Source organism: Erpetoichthys calabaricus, chromosome 3, assembly GCF_900747795.2.
Source record: "Erpetoichthys calabaricus chromosome 3, fErpCal1.3, whole genome shotgun sequence".
Classification (NCBI taxonomy): domain Eukaryota; kingdom Metazoa; phylum Chordata; class Cladistia; order Polypteriformes; family Polypteridae; genus Erpetoichthys; species Erpetoichthys calabaricus.
The window spans coordinates 226,915,481-226,935,041 of record NC_041396.2 but is presented as its reverse complement, the minus strand read 5'-3'; the positions used below and the strand labels follow the sequence as shown (position 1 = coordinate 226,935,041).

Here is a 19,561-nt window from a genome sequence, read left to right as displayed (position 1 = left end):
CCAGCTAGGTCTTACCTGATAAACATTAGAACCAAGAAAGAAAATCAGCACAAATGCTGCAGGTACATAACTATAGTACTCTTTATTATAGCCTGAAGGCCGGGATGAAGGCAGTATTATTTATTTGTTTGTTTGTTTGTTTTTTAGTATTTGGTACACTGTATTAATCCCCAAAGGGAAGCTGTCTTTTTGCATGACCTTTGGGGGTCAGAGCCCAGGGTCAGCCATTGTACAGTGCCGCTGAGGAAATTTCTTGCTCAAGAGCCTAACAGAGTAGGATGCATTAAAAGCCTTTTAAACATACTATTCAATTTCTTCAACCACAAGCTAGGACCCACAATTATATTTCTTTACTTCTATTAGAAAAACAACATTACATTATTGTAAAAGTTTCTTAATCAAATATCGCTTTGGCTCCTCACAAGAATGCCAGTGTGATCTTCAACTCAGATCTTTTCTATCACCTTGACCACACCAGTATATTAACCTGCGAAGTAGCAGGCCCTTTCATATAACTCAGGAGCCAACATGGCTTTTCTTATGCAACAGACTCCTCAAACAGTATGCTATCTGGTTCAGTATTTTATACAAAATTTCCTCTGTGTCGTCGTAACTTTTCAGCTCTCATATTGCTAATTATAAAAATCATTTAAAAGGCTTAATTGTGAACATCAACAGACAAAGGAAAATTAAGTCTTATACAGAAGTGATGACTAAATGTACAAGCAATTGCTTAAATGGAAATCTGACTTCTTATAAGAATGGACTTATATGTACAGTAATGTATGTTTAATGCTGTAAATAGCACCACTAGCCCAGATAAAAAGTGCCACCAAGAGTTTGTACTGTATTTCATCTTGCTTTTTTTCTATTTTTCCTTTGCTTTTAGTGTATTTACTGCAAAGTAAATGATTGCATCTGTTTTGTTATTCTTATATGTTTTAATAGTAGAATGCTACTGTAATGTTCTGTTTTTCAAAAAGAGAATATAAAAAAAAAATTGCAAAAGGTATCATTTTTCAACTGCCTTGATGCAAATCTGTGTTTCTGGAGGCAAAAGCTTGAGGAGAACAAAAGCATGCTGAGCCAATAACCCGAAGGTCAATAGTTTGTAACCATCCCTTGACTTTAGTGTTTCATATTAATCAGAAATCAAAGTATGGCTGAATAACACAAAAATGCATAGTATCAAATAAACAAGACAAACAGTGATGTGAATCTGCACTCCCACCACGTTGGCTTAGTCACTACCTGACTAGCTGAGGTAACAACTCTACTTGCCATCTCCTTTTCAGCTCTGGCTATATATATATACACTGTATATACATGACCTTGTATACACTATAAACTGTGCATATAGGATACTATTTATTTTCCATATACTGTTTATATTTCCTGGATTCAAGAAGCAGAGAATAGGCCTAAGTCGTATACTTTTATGATCAGAAGAGCAGATTTTTAAACTCTTTCTGTTACATGTTGTTAAGTATGTCTGAACAATCCATAAACTATACAATGCAAAAAGAAAAAGATTATATAGACTATTAATTGCTTTCTAAACAGTATATTTAGTCTATGCATCATACACTTCATCCATAAACCCATTTAATCCATTTTTGTGTTGTGGAATACCAGAGCCTATACTGGTAGCATTAGGCCAAGAAATGAGCCACCACACTAATTATTCACTGTATTGTGCTTTAAATTAAATGAAGCCGATGAATTGTTTCTATTAAATGGTGTAATAAAACAGCGTTTCCAAGGCACCGTGAATTGCATTCACACAAAGTTTTGTGAGAATCTAGAATTAAATGCCAAGTCATATTGTTAAAGGGGAAACTCCACCAGTTAAAAAAATTTCTGGAGGAGACATTGGTATGATTTAGCATGAACCACTGGGTGTCTGTCAGCAAGGAACAGCAAGCTGCTATTTAGCATTCTGCATCCTATGAACCTGTTATGTATTTACTGGCAGTCATTAGAATAAAATCTAAGCATTGTCTTGTATTTTGTTTAAGTGAGTTAAATCAGCCCAGAGCAAGCCGAGGGGTTCTCCATTTCTGATCATTATACAGCCTGTTCAAGTGTGAAGTAATAATTCTCTTACCTGTGGTTGACAAGACTCAGATTTAGTTTTGATAAATAAGTTCCATTACTTTGCTGGAAGACCCCAAAAATCCTGTTATCTGGAGTGACTGTTGTGTCACTTAATGACTCACATTGTGAGACTGCTGCTTTGCTTTCATTTTTTCTATTTCATCATTTAATCAGATTGAAATTACAGGGTGTTTTTGTCTTTTAATTGCATATGTCTTGTTTTCTTTATGTTTTTTACTTTCTCTCTTCAATAAAAATGTTGATCTCTATTCAAATTGGCTGGGTCAGTCAGAGGGATGTACTGTAAATAGTCCTCATATCTGGTCATAAAATTACTGCCTCTATTTAAGCCATGTTGAGGAGGAGATTGGGAGCATGCACTGATACAGCGCGTTGCTGCACCCACCAAATGACAAACTACCTGGATTGGGACCCAAGTGCAGCCATGCAATGGGTGACACCTCTGCACCACACTGGAACAGTGTGAGGATTTTTTTACAGTGGCTAGAGTGCCAATCCTGCCACCAAGCCCCTAAGTTTTCCCTTCAAGTTGGAGGACCTGCTTGTAGTTCTGGATGCAGATTAACATCATACCCAGATGAAGCAATTGCAGGTTAAGGGTCTTGCTCAATGGCCCAATGGAGTAGAGTCAATTCTGGTGTTTACGGGATTTGAACCAGCAACCTTTCCAATTGCCGGCGCAGATCCCTAGCCTCAGAGCCACCATATTTAAACCATGTAGTAATGTGTTAAATTTTAGCATCAGTTTAACTTCCTTTTTCTCTTGCTGTGTCTTGAAGTTGTCCATAAGCACTGTGACTTTAAAATCCCTCTCACAGTGTCCATGGCTGTTGAAGTGAGCTTCTATAGGAACATCCCTATTGGCATGCTTAATGTGGAACCTGTGTAAATTCATTCTTTGGCAGAGTGTTTGTCCAGTTTCTCCCACACAGAGTGCAGGGTTAAGACATTTCATGCACAGAATTAGGTAGACCACATTAGATGATCTTCAGGAAAATGATCCCTTTATGCAATGTTCTAGTCGTCAATGTGGTATAACCACACAATCTGTATCATAAATGTGAGCACACATTTTACTTATTTTCTATAGGCAGGGAGATATGCCATTATCTGTTGGTTCACTCAGGAATTAGTTGCTGCAGGTTTGGTGGTTGTCTATATGCCAGGAGGGAAGGTTGTGGGAATACTTCTCTCAGCATGTCATTATTATTTAGTAATGGCTAACGTTCTTTTATAAAAGGTGTAGTGTATAAAGTGTATATAGTATATAATGTATAAAGGGTGGAGTTCTTTATAAAATGTGTTATTTAGCTTGACTTGTCATTGTATCCATAATGGCTAACACGGTACAACACCATACTACTCAGATTGAGTTTTAAGTTTGTTTCAATTTTTTGTGGCAAGAATCAGAAAATGGACAATTCAGTTTCACAGTCAACAGGCATGTATGGCTTATGCCAACAGAAGATGTACACACATTCTATGTCTTCTCCAGAGAACAATTTACCAGAGAAGAACAACTGAACTCATTCTATTTATATTCTGTACATGTATATTGCATATGAAAAAACTACAGTACAAAATAAGAGCCACAGACCGGGATTACCAGGAGCTACATTTTACAATGAAAGCTTTGGTACATTTGCATTGGGGCCTGCATAGTCCTATTATAATGGAGGTGCTTTCTCTATTTTGGAGCAGAGAGATTCAACATTGCTCAAGACTACACATTTGTACTACTCAACACAACACATTCCAAACTGGAATATGTTAACATTTACTTGTTTAAAGTAATGTCCCATTAGATCCATTACTTGCTTCAAATGATAATATTTCTCTTCAGACTAAAACACAGATAATTACCTTTTCTGGTGTACCATCATTCTTTTAATCATTCTGTACTTTTACTATATTTTTTCTTTATTTAAGTTCATATATACATAGGTATCAATTTTAATCACAAACATATCTTTCTAGGGTAATGTATACTATGGTTTTATCCAAGGTTTTTATGCTATGGTTGAAATGTAAGCACAGGTAGGAATTTCGGAGTTGACCCAAGTCCGTAACAGTTGCATTGCTGTCGTTGCAAAATGCTGGAGTGTATGGCATGGTACAAATACAGTATGGCAAGTTTAATTAGAACATTAGAACACTCTAGATGAGAACAGGCCATTCAGCCCAACAAAGCTCACCAGTCCTATTCACTTATTTCTTCCAAAAAAACATCAAGTCGAGTTTTTAAAGTCCCTAAAGTCTTACTGTCTACCACACTACTTGGTAGTTTATTCCAAGTGTCTATCGTTCTTTGTGTAAAGAAAAACTTCCTAATATTTGTGCAAAATTTACCCTTAACAAGTTTCCAACTGTGTCCCCGTTTTCTTGATGAACTCATTTTAAAATAACAGTCTCGATCCACTGTACTGATTCCCTTCATAATTTTAAACACTTCTATCATGTCACCTCTTAATCTTCTTTTGTTTAAACTGTATAGGCTCAGCTCTTTTAATCTTTCCTCATAATTCATCCCCTGTAGCCCTGGAATCAGCCTAGTCGCTTTTCTCTGGACCTTTTCTAGCGCTGCTATGTCCTTTTTGTAGACTGGGGACCAAAACTGCACACATTACTCAAGATGAGGCCTCACCAGTGCATTATAAAGTTTGAGCAGAACCTCCTTGGACTTGTACTTCACACATCGTGCTATACAACCTAACATTCTGTTAGCCTTCTTAATGGCTTCTGAACACTGTCGGGAAGTCAATAGCTTAGAGTCCACTATGACTCCTAAATCTGTATTCTCAATTTTTCGACTGCCCATTGTGTATTCAAACCTAACATTTTTACTCCCTGTGTGTAATACTTTATATTTACTGACATTAAATTTCATCTGCCACAAATTTGCCCAAGCCTGTATGCTATCCAAGTCCTTCTGTAATGATATAACGGATTCCAAATTATCTGCTAATCCACCTTGGTATCATCTGCAAACTTAACCAGCTTGTTACTTATATTCCTATCTATATCATTTATATATATTAAAAATAGCGGCGGCCCTAGCACTGACCCCTGTGGAACACCACTCTTAACATCAGCCAATTTTGAAGAGGTTTCTTCACACCATCACCCTCTGCTTCCTGTGTCTGAGCCAATTCTGCACCCCTCTAAAAACATCACCCTGAACTCCCACTTCTTTTAATTTGATGCCCAACCTCTCATGTGGCACCTCATCAAATGCTTTCTCAAAGTCCAGATAAATAATATCATAAGCTCCACTTTGATCGTATCCTTTTGTTGCCTCCTCATAGAATTCCAACATGTTAGTAAAACACGACCTCCCTCTTGTTTTCTAATTCTCAAGATGCACTCTGTCACTCAAAAGTCTTTACAATAATATGTTGAATGGCAAGAAACCCCTTTATCCATACATTTTCTAAACTAGCTTGCTCCATTATATGGTCACAGTGAGAAAGTTGGCAGCAATGGTGTAACACAGAAACAACACCAGGTTGAATGCCAGTTCATCACTCAGCGTGCAATAAATGGTGATTTTTTTATAGTGTTCATGAACTCTAATTAAATATATTAAGACCTAGTATGTAGTTTCACTCTAATCAACTTTAGATTGAGAAAGAAATATTTTTTATGTTGGTGTCACATTACATACTGAGGAGGCTGACATATTGATATGCTTCACGTTTATCACATACGGATTTACAATTGTCACTTTTGGAAAAATTAATTTGAAATGTGTATGAAAAAATATATCACACATTGCAACATGGTTTACCATCCACCAGAATTTCACAAAAATCATATGGTCTATATTAATGGTTTTCAGGTTCAGGCCTGCAGCCACTGTAGCTTTGTGTTGCCGCAATCATTTGCTTTTAATTGGACTACTGCCTTCATTTAGCAAGCTGCTGTTTCTCAGCTTCTGTGTTTTGGTTTCAATGCAGAGATTTCCACACTGAATTTGGTAAATGTGTACTGGAATGTGGCAAGCATTTAAATATGATTTAGAGTTTTTTATCTTGTTTTTAGATTTTCACTGTCGTTATAATTTTCATTCCACTCCCTCGGGTGTTCTGACAATGAATTAGCTGCATTCTGTATTATTTACCCTCGTGTCTCCTCCTCTTGTCATTAATTGTCTTTTTTAGGATAAAATTAAGGGAACCAACCAAACCAAATTTTTCAGAATGGAAAAATAAGAGAATTAAAAAGCCCAGCTAATTAAACAATTAGGTCAATTAAAGGTAAAATAACTTGCTGATTGTGAAACTGGTTAGAACATAAACCTGAAGCCACAGTGGGCCTCCAGGACTGAACTCGAGGACCACTTGTCTATACTGCACATGTTAACAACCATACCAGATTTCATGACATTTTGTCAAATCATGCAACAACATAAACTATTAGAGTAAGCTTCATGAAAGTTGATTCTCTTCATCATGATGAAGAGAATCAACTTTGCAGAATTTCCTTACCTGGATTATTGAGCATGCATCGAGACATTAGAGTAAGCAGATAAACAAACACCCAAGCAAAAATAGCCTTTATATACAGCCATTTAATAACAAAACAAAAACACAAATTATAGTATTGGGCAGCTTTTACATGTGTTACTCATGTGAGTAACTGTAAATGTGTGCCCCACAAAGGACTGGCACCTTATTCAGGGTGAGTCGCTTTCTTTATTTCTGACTTTGCCAGGTAGGTTCTAGTCCCCAACTTTTAACAGGGTACAGTAATGGACAAATGGGTGGACAAATCTCAGTACCAATTGAATTGGATTTACATGTATTATAATCTCTTATGAATTGGCAATCTTTAATAATTTTAAGCAGATCTACAAAAAAAAATAAATGGTTATGAATGAAAAACAGAATCAAATTTCTACACATTCATTGAACACACTTTACACAGTTTAGGGGTTTCAAGTGCTGCTGCTACAACTCCTACTATATTCTTAACTCTGAAAAAAATTCTACTTGGCAAAGATTTACTTTTATTAAAAAACATACATCCTGAAAACATTAGGATGCCACCTGCATTTCAATTTTTTGGTTAAAGATTACAGTACATTATGCAGCAAAATCACAATTAAAGAAAGAAAAAGATTTTATTTTTCTCACCATATCCAGCCTGTGTGTGTCTGCTCTCTGACATTTACTGACACAAATGGTTAGTCTCTGTTGATTTTATTTTTTGATTTAGTCATACAAGGAAGTAGGGTCAGTGTTAACTTTGTCAAATGTAATTGAGGAAGCAGTGCACTCATACTGTAGCTCAGCTTACTTCCTTATTGGACATTCAAGTGTACTGAGCCAACTTTACTTTGTTCAAGTTACTTTGAGCACATTGCTCACATGCAGACTGACTCAAGAAAGAACAGAAACCTAATGATTCAGCTGTTGGCATTTTGAGTTTCAACATAATACATGCAGGAAAAGTATTTGTCACAAAAACATTGGTACCATAATCTGTATTAGCTGCTTCTGGGTTGAAATTCACTTTTGATTGAATCAGGTTGTCAATCTTATTAACCACTTTTAGAGTTCAGCAGCCGTATGCCCTGCAGGTTTATACTGTTTCTCCAGGGAGCAAAGGCCAATATCACTTTACAGAAGTGTCAGGATTTCTTAATTTGACTATGGGTTTTTAATTGTGTGTGTGTGTTTTAGTGGTGAAACTTGTTTAACAAATCTGCAAAGAGCACCAGGCTACCTTAAAGAAATGCAGTTTCACCTGCCTCAGGCAAAATGGTTCTTGTGCAATTTGAGGCGTTTCTGGTATTTTCAAAGACTTCCCTCTTTTCTTTACAAGTAGGAAAGGAATTGCCTTAATTGCTCAAAGCTGTTTTTATACTTACAGGGTAACCTTTAATAATTTCGCATATATTTATAAACTGGTTCCTAGAAATGCCCTTTATTTCCCTGTCATAAGGAATACTGACAACTGAGTCACTGAGTGAATGTGCCGCCAGAGAAGGTTATTTTCATCACTGGATATCAGAAACAACTTGTAACCATTAAGTAACAAGTATGATTAAAATGATAATATTGTCAAAAGATTACTTCAGGAGACAGAACCATGAAGCAAGTCTGGTTTTTAATCTAGCCGTTTGCTAATATTAATCATTTTATGGAACAAAGTCCTGTACAAATGTGGTGCAGGAGGGCTTTAAGAGGAGACATTGTTTGGCAGTGAGTTGTTACTGAATTATGCTTTAAAGACATTGTGACCAATGATTGGGTGCACTGTAGATGGATTCACCCTCCCCAGGGCCCACTTAAACTAGTTTAAGTTTGTTTGAGCATGAAGCCCAAAGGCAGATTCATTTCTTGACACTGTACCAGTCCACCACTTTGCATACCTGCTTACATTCACACATACCACACCAATTTGGGGCCACCATTTCAATGGACTTTTGACACCTTCTTGGATTCAGAATCAAAAAGCTGTGTACCCAAAGAAAATGCATAACTTATGCACATCACTTATCTAGCAAACAAAGATATCAAAAACTTATTTTATTCAACCATTTTATATAGAAAACAGGTACTTTACAAACAGAGCTCAAAAGTTCAACTGTTTACCTATTTTTTAAAGGTGCATCTCGGGCAACTTGCCCAAGGTCACACAGTGTGTCATTGAGGTCAATCAAGCTCTGTAGATCCCTGTAGAATACTAAGGTTTGTGACTTATGAAAAAGTTTCAGACAACATTTGAAGATTTCTGGAGAGAAGAAAAAACATGCATAAAGTTCAGAGTTAAAAACTGAATAATGTTCAGTTATGGAAGAAGTTTTTTATAGCCAAAGTAGGGATTCATGGTGCTGCATGACTGGTGCTAATGTGAGAAAATTCACCAAAAGAAGAAACACTGTTGAAGAGCTCATTGTGATAAACAGAGAAGTGATTAAAAGACTTAATCAATATACAATAATCAATACCTTTTAATAGAATGCAGGCTTGTATCTGTTAATTTACTGCATGCAGACTGGAAAAAAAATATTCTGCATAAACAACATTTTGTGACAGAAGCAATATCTCCGGAGGAAACCTTAGTTAAATAAGAATATTAATGCTAATATTATTTGTGGCATCTCATTCTATCAACTTACTAGTATGAACCAGAGGCTGGATATTGCTGCTTAAGGTCCCTGGGCCAGATCTTCTCAAGGCCCCTGCCAAACAACTCACACAGTGCCAAAAAAATTGTTTTTTTTGGCTTTAAATTATCTGTGTTTACACAAAACAAAAAGCCCAAATGCACATTTAGTTCTTGGCCAAAAGATTCTCAAAGAAAGACATGACTGAAGACTATCATTAGGGCCCATACAATCACTCAGTATTGGGATCATGGATTTCATCTGGGTACATTTTTATTGACTTAGAAGTATGTTAAAAATGCATTGAACGTGGATAAGGAACTCTGAAAAGTATTATGTATATACAGGTCAGATCCTGTTATAGTGAATACCAAAGTAACAAAATTTTCAGTTTAATAAATACTTTTTATTGGTCCAAACAAATGTCCACACAACATCATGTTAAACAAATTTCACTTTAGCGAAATGTAAATTTCAGTAGAACAAATGTTTTATCATCCAAAAATGGACACCAAAGATAATAATGCGATGTAAAAAATACTTAATACCGCACCTACAATTTCTATGCCAAGTCTTGGCAACCCAGCAACAGGCTGTCTCTTTATTGTTAGACCAAAACAAAGTGACAGTCTTTTGCAAAATTTCCAGTGCCAGGTAATCTTGGCGAGGCTCACAAATTCTGAGTCAGTACTCCACCTAGAATTCATATGGGATGCTGTGTCATGTGCGGATACTGTACTGTTCAAGTTTCAAGGCACTTCTCAAAGTTTTCTTTGAGATGAACAAGAAAAGTGAGAAAAGGCATCAGTTTACAAAAAAATTAAATTGATTCTGGTATGAAGAAAAATAACATGGCGAAAGCATTTGGAATCTTGATCCTGGGTTGTTGTTCGTTTCATTTACACATCTTTTTCATATCTGCGTGGTTGTTTCTTCAGATAGTGCAGTTTTCATCTCACATACCCAAAGATAAGAGGGTTGGATTAGATTATCCTCTTTAGTATTAGACCTGAGCGTCACTCGGGCTGTGAAAATAGTGTTAAAAGCGTTAGTGTCACTTGGGCAACTGTATGGTCATATTTTGTATAACTGTTAGACCCGAGGATTACTCAAGCTGTAAAAGTGCTAACAGCATTAGTCCTGAACATTACATGGGCAACAGTATAGGCGTGTGTCACATAAGCGTCAGGCCTGAGCGTTACCCAGGCAATAGTGTAGACACTTCTTCTCTGAGCCTCATAATGGCATCTCATAAGAAATGTTCTTCAGCAGCCCTGGTGTTGCACTCTCTTGACAGTGATAACGAACAGTGATGTCATCAGCAGTGATAACAAAATGAATCTGTCATCAGGCAGTGAAATTGAAACGGACAGTGAAACCGAATGTGATTCTGATGAATCTGAAAGTGACAGTCATGTTTGGGTCTCTGTTGACTCTGCTTCAAGTTAACCAGTACCACCTTGTTTTGATTTTGTGGGGCAGCCAGGATATTAAAAGTGAATGTTGACAGGTAAGATCCACTTTACTTGGAGTTATTTCTTGATGATGACATGATTGATAGAATTGTTGTTGAGACAAACCGTTATGATGAACAGTATCAGGTAAATGACCATGCACCTAAGCAGTTTTCCTGTTCAAAGATATACCACCACTATATTTTGACAGTATATATGGTATTAGCATAATCATTATTACTATTATTATTCATTTCATATTATTATTATTCATTATTATTATTTTATCATTATATTACACTTCTGACTTTGTACTTTTAGTGTTTTGCACATTTTACAGTAGACATTTTTTCAGGTCAAAAAATGTAACGCTAAAGAGGTTAATTGACAAATGTTGCAAAAAGGCTTTCAGTCATGGATAAACAAGTGGTAGACAAGTACATCTATGACATCTAAATTGCTGTACAAATACTGTTTTTCATGAACATTTTTATTTCATATACTATATCACATTTCACGAAAAGCGCCACAAAATGTTTTTTACATTTACTATATAATAAAACACTAGGGTCTGTGTGTGTGTGTGTGACCAGTTTCTCCAGCAGTCTGATTGGTCAGTCTGGCTTTGGAGACAAAATCGAAAGAGGATGTGCAAGTGTAAGATACATGAGGAGGAATAAAGAGGAGGAACGCTGAGAGTCGCCCAGTAAGATGGGAAGTATAAAAACAAACAGGATGGTGAGAAAGGCGCCTCAAAACGGTAGACTCTGAGAAGCAGGGTTTAGGGGAATGTGCTAAATGAAAGGAGTGCTAGTCAAGACAGGTTCAGACACACAAGGACACGGAGGAAAGGTGCTGAAGGTAAACACAGGCAAGAGATGTCAAGTATTTTTAAATGTATTCTGTTTGCCTGTTTTTGATAGGTAACATGGCTGGTAACAAATAACCTTATAGAATGTTGCATTGCCTGAAGTAATATAAAGGTGAAATAAGAGATCTGTTGCAACTAATACTCATTTACAGAGGAACAACTTAGCAAAAATCATCACCCTAACCTGAATTGGTGAATGCCTATGCAGCCATTGGCAGAAATTGCAAAATCCAAAAAAGTAGTTCCAGGGCTCCCTGGGATGTGATGTGGCTGCATTAATAACTTTATCAACAAATTTCCTGGCTTGTTTGCTTCATCTTAATAAGGAATTTGTGTTCAAAAGAGCTCATGAATGTTTTAGCCATCACAGCCACCATATGTTACAGCTATTTTGTAAGTTTTAGCTAGTGGACTGAATGTCTGACTAGTTTGAAAGCTGGTAAGTAAATTCTTAGTCCAAATGATATTTTGTCTGCTGGCTTTTTAATTTTTGTTTCCTTAAAGCTGTTATGCAATCCTGCTATGAGTGTTTTTGTAAAGTAAGCCAGTTGATTTGCATTCATTTCCTGGTATCAGTGAATTTGTCTATACTTGTCAGACACTGCCTTCCAGTTAATGCTATTTACATTTTTTGCATAACCGTTCTCATATAGATTGATGTCCTTAAAGTGTCAAAGACAACGCCAATGCAATCCATGGCATACAGTTTGTCAAAGTGCCTTTCTGTAGATGACACTTTGGGAAGATTTAAATAACAAGCGTCCATTGCACTTGCATTGTACTTATAAATACAAAGAAATATATAGAAGTGCTGCAATGTACTAATAACACATGCTACCAGCACTCATCATTTTGTGGTTTTTAATGTGCATTTCAATTAACTGTAGTTAAAGTTTATCCTTTAATTCAGTCAAATTAAATTAGAAAATAATCTTCAGTAAGGTTTCTTCTCATTCATGTGATCTACTGTAAATGTAAAAATTTACATAAAGTAAAGTTAAATTAAAATTTTTGTTGTTGCTCTACTTATTATTTGAATTGTGGAACACTTGACTTCACATAGGATGTGTTCATTTGTTTTATTGCCAGCCTGTAATAGTAACACTATTATCTCTGTCAGGAAGTGTTTGTGTTAGTATGATCAGAAGTAGTATCCTGGCTCCAAGCAGCTCCGTCACATACTGTCCCCATAGTTCTAATATATAGACTGGTCTGTTTCTTATCACGTTTTATCATTCAGTTTTTTGTTCTCTTTCTGTAATATGATAAAGTGGAGTCCTGTGCCTTTTAAACTTTATTATTTACAATAAGAAGTCACACGTTTTAGTTGCTAATTACAAGCTTATAATACCAAAATATACCTGCTGCACAGATTAAATCGCACTTGACAGTGATGAGATGTCTGAAGATCTTTCCTTACTTATTTCATATGTGGTTTAACTTTGTGGATCCTTTTGTGCACTTTTCACAATGTTGTAAGCACTACCATATTATATGGATGATACTGTTGATTTAATGTTTAGTCTGGGTCATGGGACATCTGCACCTATGTCTACAGCATCAAACAATTCTGGACAGATGCTAGTCCTAGTACATTACAGGGCACATGTACACACTAATTTATGCCAATTAACTAAACATGCACACAAATACAAGGAAAGTTATTACAATACAATAAAAGGAGAAAGGAAAAACTCTATCTAGTACAGACAATGACCAGGCAAGTAATCTGACCCCGTTGACTGGAAACTGTGAGAGCACTAACCACTGCACCACCATTTCAGCTAACAGCAGATATTTGAAATTTTCTCAGCTGGGAAATATGAAAGAAGATCCATAAATATTAAGAGCATCCAATTAATAAAAGACAATTCTCAACATTTCTGTCTGGTCATAGAACCACTGGTGAGAAAAGGTTCTGAACACCATCCATTATCCAACCCACTATATCCTAACTACAGGGTCACGGGGGTCTCCTGGAGCCAATCCCAGCCAACACAGGGCGCAAGGCAGGAAACAAACCCCAGGGCAGGATGTCAGCCCACTGCAGGGCACACACACACACACATACACACACACACACCAAGCACACTCTAGGGACAATTTAGAATCGCCAGTTCATCTAACCTGCATGTCTTTGGACTGTGGGAGGAAACCCACGCAGACACGGGGAGAACATGCAAACTCCACGGGAAGTGATCCCGGGACTCCTAACTGAGAGGCAGTAGCGCTATAATCTTACCTTTATTTGTAAATGAAGTCCATGCGCCTATTCTTCTCCACAAAAATCTCCATCACTTTCTTGTAAATGTCCTCCTTATTTTCATTAAGTTTAAAAGTCTTAATCTTCCATTCTGGCAGTCAATCGGAACAAAAAATAAAAATAAATGGACTGCTGCAGTGCACTTGACTTTCTGATATCGCTAACGTATTGGTATCTAGTGCCTCTGCATAGAAGAACAGCAGCAACAAGCACCTGTTTGGCTCACATCCACCCGCTTTGGTGGGGCACGGTACTGTCTGCCTCACCTTGTGCCTTTTCACTGCGGTTTTATGTCCAATCAGCAAAACTAAATATGTCACAAACAATCATTAAAGAGATTAGCCAGACTGCGGAAAGTCAGGGTGTATAATAAATGTGTCTGCAAACATTATTTTGGTGACATACAGAGAGAAAGAAACAGGCCCACGCTAATTTCATGCATCAACCCAGTGTGTGCAGGATGGCGTAGTCTAAGGTGAGTCTCTGCTCATCACTGCCGCACCTCACATTTCTCCATGTATTTGAACAGGAAATGCGCCAATTCAATTTTGACTATAAAAATTATAAAGATTTCATACAGAAAACAAATTTATAGCATAGACCAGTGGACACATTATTAGTTTTTTTTTTATTTTTCATGTAAACTGTAAAATGTTATTGGTTAGATCCTGCCAAGTTTTGAAAAAGTTTTGTACTGATCCTGTAAGTGAGAATTAGATTTTTTCCAGATTCAAATACAGGTAAAATTCCGTTACAACGAACTGCCAGGGACCTAAAAAATATTTTGTTGTAATGAAAATTTCATAGTAATGAGATTCTGTATTTGTCACTATAGTGCTTTCTTTAACTTGCGTCCAGGCATTTGCAATCATTTCAATAGCTTTCTTTGCGTTAATTTTAATCTCCTCCTGTCTACAAGTTATGCTGATGAGAATTTTTCTCAGCATTTCCTTGCGGTAAAACACTTTCAGGGTGCGAATGATGCCCAAATCCAATGGCTAAAGCACTGCTGTGCAGTTGGGTGGGAGGAATTCAACGCGAACATTATCTAAATGTGGAAGCATGTTGTGGGCAGCACAGTTATCAATCAGAAGCCAAATCATCCTTTTCTTCTTCTTTATATTGTGAGGTTTCTGAACTCTTTTGGGATTTCCCCACCACCACTCCCCACCCAATGGGAACGGCACACCTTAGTGCATCCCGAAGTGCGATTGCCGCATCTGTGAAAGATTGTTTGTCTGTTTCAGGGGCAGGGTAACCGCAGGCTCACATCGCTACAGTGAAGTGCCACAGAAGCAAAACATAAATGATCGTAGTCATGCTACAAGTCCCTGTCTTGCACTCCAAAACACAATGCTTAGTCTCAGTACTTTAGCAAAACCAGCTTTATTCAGCTTGAAACAGGAACAGCACGGTTATTTATTGTGGCGTGATCTGCACTCTCCTATACACAGATGCAGCAGTCAGGCAGGGTTGTGGCCAAGTAGTACTGTTCCCTGCATTTACAATGTTCCTTGTATCACCCATTGAGATCTTTTCTGTTTGCTTCAGTGAAGAGCCGCAGCAGAGCTGTGAGCCTGCTGTTGCCTCGGCAACAGATAAACAGTCAGCAGTGATCATACTTTGGGATGCTCTTCCGCATGTTGCCTGGTTGGGGAAGATCCCAAGAGAGTTTAGAAACCTCAGATTTTCTTGAATGAATGGCACATTAATAGGAATGTTTCTTGAGTGAGCATCACTGAACCACATAAACACTGCTTTTTTGATGTCTTCAAATGCAGCAGTTCGCATATGTTTGCAACCCAAGACTTTTCTTCTTTTTTTGCTCGGCCTTTCAAGAAAGTTGACAGTGTCGATGGCGAAATTCCGAATTCACTGGCAACGTCTTTTTTCTTTTTGCCGCAATCGAGAGCTGCAAAAATTTACAGTTTTTTATTTCTAATATGAACTGTTATCATATTTTCGTGTCTGCCCTTTCTATAGGAGGGTGACAATGAGTTAAATTCCAATGGATGTTTTTCAAATGTTGACGAGCAATAAGCAAAAGGTATCACTGAAAACCACCAAAAAACAAAAACAGCAAAAAAACATTACGAGGAAAGTTCGAAGAAAGAAATAAAAATTGACAATGTTTCTGTTTGGGAACAGCTGAGCTGTGACCACAGAACTAACTGCTCTGTGGATGATTCATTCAGGCATTTCAAGGTCTTTTGGGCATAAAATACTTCATTGTAATGAAAATTGCTTTGTAAAGATATTCGTTGTAACAGAATTTTACCTGTACTATATAACATCTTTTACCCACTGACTTAAAAGAGGTTGGTTAATATTCTTCCAGTTGAGCAAGATAAGTCTACGTGCTAATAGTGAAGTAAAGACAATTACAGTTTGTTTGTCCTTCTCCACTTTAAGCTCATCTGGAAGTACAAGAAACACAGCTGTTAGTGGATTAGGAGGGATTGTGACACCAAGGCTGTCTGAAAGGCATTTAAAGATTTTGGTCCAAAATTATGTTAATTTGGTGCACACCCAAAACAAATGGCCCAATGAGGCTGGAACTTGATTGCAACGTTCCAGGTTGGATCTTGCTCTGGAAACATTTTGAACAATTTTGAACAAGACAGATGTACTCGATATATAATTTTAAATTGAATAATTGTATGCATATGGAGCTTGAGTGAATTCTGTGCATTGCTACATTCCACTCCTTTTCTGAGATGTTGAGCGAGAGATCTTTTTCCCATTGTACTCTGGGATCTTTGAAAAGGAGGGACTTTAAAATGTTTTTATATATTACAGAAATGTTGTCTGAGTCCTCGAGACTGATCAATATTTTTTCCGGAATAGATTTAGATGGGAGGTGAGGGAAATTGGGTGGGTTTTGTTTAACAAAGTAATTGTTTGTAGGACGCAAATACATTATCTATGTACAGATCTCTAAGTGATTTAATCCTGGATGTTTTCCAGACATTAAAAACAGTACTTTGAGAAGGTGGATAAAGGTAAAAGCTAAAAAAAAGATAGATAAGACAGATAAAAGCTTCTCTATCTTAAAATATTTCCTACATTGGTTCTATATTCTGAGTGAGTGAAGCACAATTGGGTTGTTGGTATATTGGTGATGATTTCAACTTATTGGGGCACAAAGCAAGGAATACAAAGAAGTCCTGCAGGATTTTATTTCTATTGCGGTCCAAGCCTGTGTCTGTTCATCTCTTTGTGTCAGTGTCCAGGTTTTTATAGCTTGTATATTTGCCACCCAGTAATAAAACTGAAAGTTAGGTAGAGCCATGCCACTTTCTGCCTTAGGTCTTTGTAGGGTCGTCCTTTGGATATGTGGATGTTTTGAATTCCAAATGAATGAGGCTATGATTGAATCTAATTTCTTAAAAATTATTTATTGATGTATATTGGAATGTTTTGAAATACAAAAAGAACCTTAGAAAATATATTTATCCTGACAATGTTACTTCTTTCAGCTAAAGTGAGATGGAGGGTAGACCATCTGTATAGGTCTTGCTTATTTTTTTCCATGTAGACAGCAAAATTTTGTTGATAAAGAACTTTATATTTATTTGTGATGTTTACCCCTAGGTATTTAAAATGATAAAAGGGAAGGTGTCCAAACTAATATTGTGTGCTTGAGAATTTACTAGAAAGAGCCCACTTTTGTTCAAATGAATTCTGAGACCAGAAATCTTTTGAAATTGTGTTAGTGCTGTTAGGACTACAGGCCCAGTATTTTGTGGATCAGATATATACAGTACCATATCATCTGCATATAGACAAATATTCTGTTCCAGTCCTTCTCCGATAAACCCCTTTATCTCATAAGCATTTTGACAGTGAACTGCCAGTGGCTCAATGGTGATTGCAAAAAGCAGTGGTGATAAGGGACATACTTGTCCATATTCAAGTTTAAAGTAGTCTGAATTAATGTTGTTAATATAAACTGAAGCTTCTGGACTGGTATACAGTAGTTTGATCCATGCACAAATGTTCGGACCAAACTGAAATTTCTCCAATATGGTGAAAGGGTAGTTCCATTCAATCATATCAAATGCTTTTTCTGCATCCAACAATATTAACATCTCCAGGGTGTTAGACTTTGTGGGTGAATATATTACATTAAACAGGTGTCGAAGATTGGAAGCTAAGTGTCTACCTTTAATAAATCCAGTTTGGTCTTGTGATACCATGGATCAAGGATTACTTTAGACAGTATCCTAACATCATTATTCAAAAGTGAGATTGGTCTGTATGATGCACATTGTAATAAGTCCTTATATTGCTTAGGAAAGACGGAAATTAAAGCTTGACAAAAAGTTTGAGGTAAAATTTTATTGTCTCTAGCTTCTGTAAATGTTGCTAATAAAAGGGGAGCTAGCTTAATTGAGAGGTTTTTTTTTATAAAATTCAGCAGGGCAGGCATCAGGGCCTTCTGTTTTCCCACTCTGAAGTGAGTTTATAGGATCTAGTAATTCTGATAATGCCAGAGGTGTATCCAATTCCTCTGCACTGAGTATCTATTTGTGGTATCTGTAATGCATCCAGAAATGCATTAGGTTGTATCTTGTCTTCTTTAAACTCAGTAGAATATAAGGACTTAGGGTTGTCTCTAAATGTGTGCATTATATTTTAATGATCAATGATTTTGTCTCCATTTGTGTTAGTATTTGCTGGGATTGCAATGCGAACTTCCTGCTTGTGGGATTGTTGAGCTAAGATCTTATTGTCTTTCTCTCCGTGTATATAGTAATGATGTCTTAATTTTAAAATGAGCTGTTATGTTTTTTTAGTTGTCAAGAGGTTGAGTTCTGAATGCAGAGCCTATCTTTTCATATGAAGAGCTTCACTTGGACACCTGGCATGTTCTTCATCTATTCTTGTAATTTCATTGGTTAGCTCTGATACCTTCTTGGTTTTACAATTTATTTTTGTGGGAAAGATATGAGATAATCTGTCCTCATAAGAAAGCCTTCCGAGTTTCCCAGAGTATTCCTGCAGAAACCTCTGAGGATGTATTTGTCTTTAAAATTAAATTGATTTGCTTGGATGTAAATTCTGTACAGTTCTTGTCTGCTAATAAAAGTGGGTTAAGTCACAAGATGCGAGATGAGTATGTCAGGCATAGTGATTTTTAGCTCCATGATCAAAGGGGTGTTGTCAGAGATAACAATAGTGTCATACTTACAAGATTTAGTCGTAGGCAAGAAATTGTTATCTATAAAAAAATAATCAGTTCTTGAGTAGCAGTGATGCACTGGTGAGTAGAAGGAATATGCTCTTGAGTTTGGGTTTAGAAATCTCAAGAGTCTGATAAGTTCTGATCAGTTACAAATTGTGTAATTGTTTTTGCAGTATTAGACGTCATCACCCCTGTGGCAGGAGACCTCTATAGGTCTGGATTTAAAATACAAAGTCCCCAGCCATTATAATTTTATGAATGTTCACATTGGGAATGGATGCAAATACATTTTGGATGAAGTCCCTATAATCCAAATTGGGTGTGTATATATTTATCAAAATCACTTTACAGTTAAATAAATTACCCATGGTAATCACATATCTCCCTTCAGGATCAGATACTACATCTGACACTACAAATGGGATTGTTCTATGTATACGAATTCCCCCACCTCTAGTTTTCTTTGTAAAGCTGGAGTGGAATATTTGGCCAATCCAGTCTTTTTGCAGCCGAAACTGATCCTTGCTTAATAAATGGGTGTCCTGTAAAAATA

General features: G+C 36.7%; 1 protein-coding gene across 1 annotated transcript in view; it reads right to left on the bottom strand.

Annotated features, from left to right (window-relative positions):
- Positions 1–7,364, bottom strand: part of LOC114648697 (probable ribonuclease ZC3H12B) — a 35,804-nt gene extending 28,440 nt beyond the window's left edge. Inside the window, 1 exon segment of the mRNA XM_051924870.1 lies at positions 7,254–7,364. The gene's annotated coding sequence lies outside the window, so the exon portion shown is untranslated.
- Between the last annotated feature and the right edge of the window lie 12,197 nt (positions 7,365–19,561).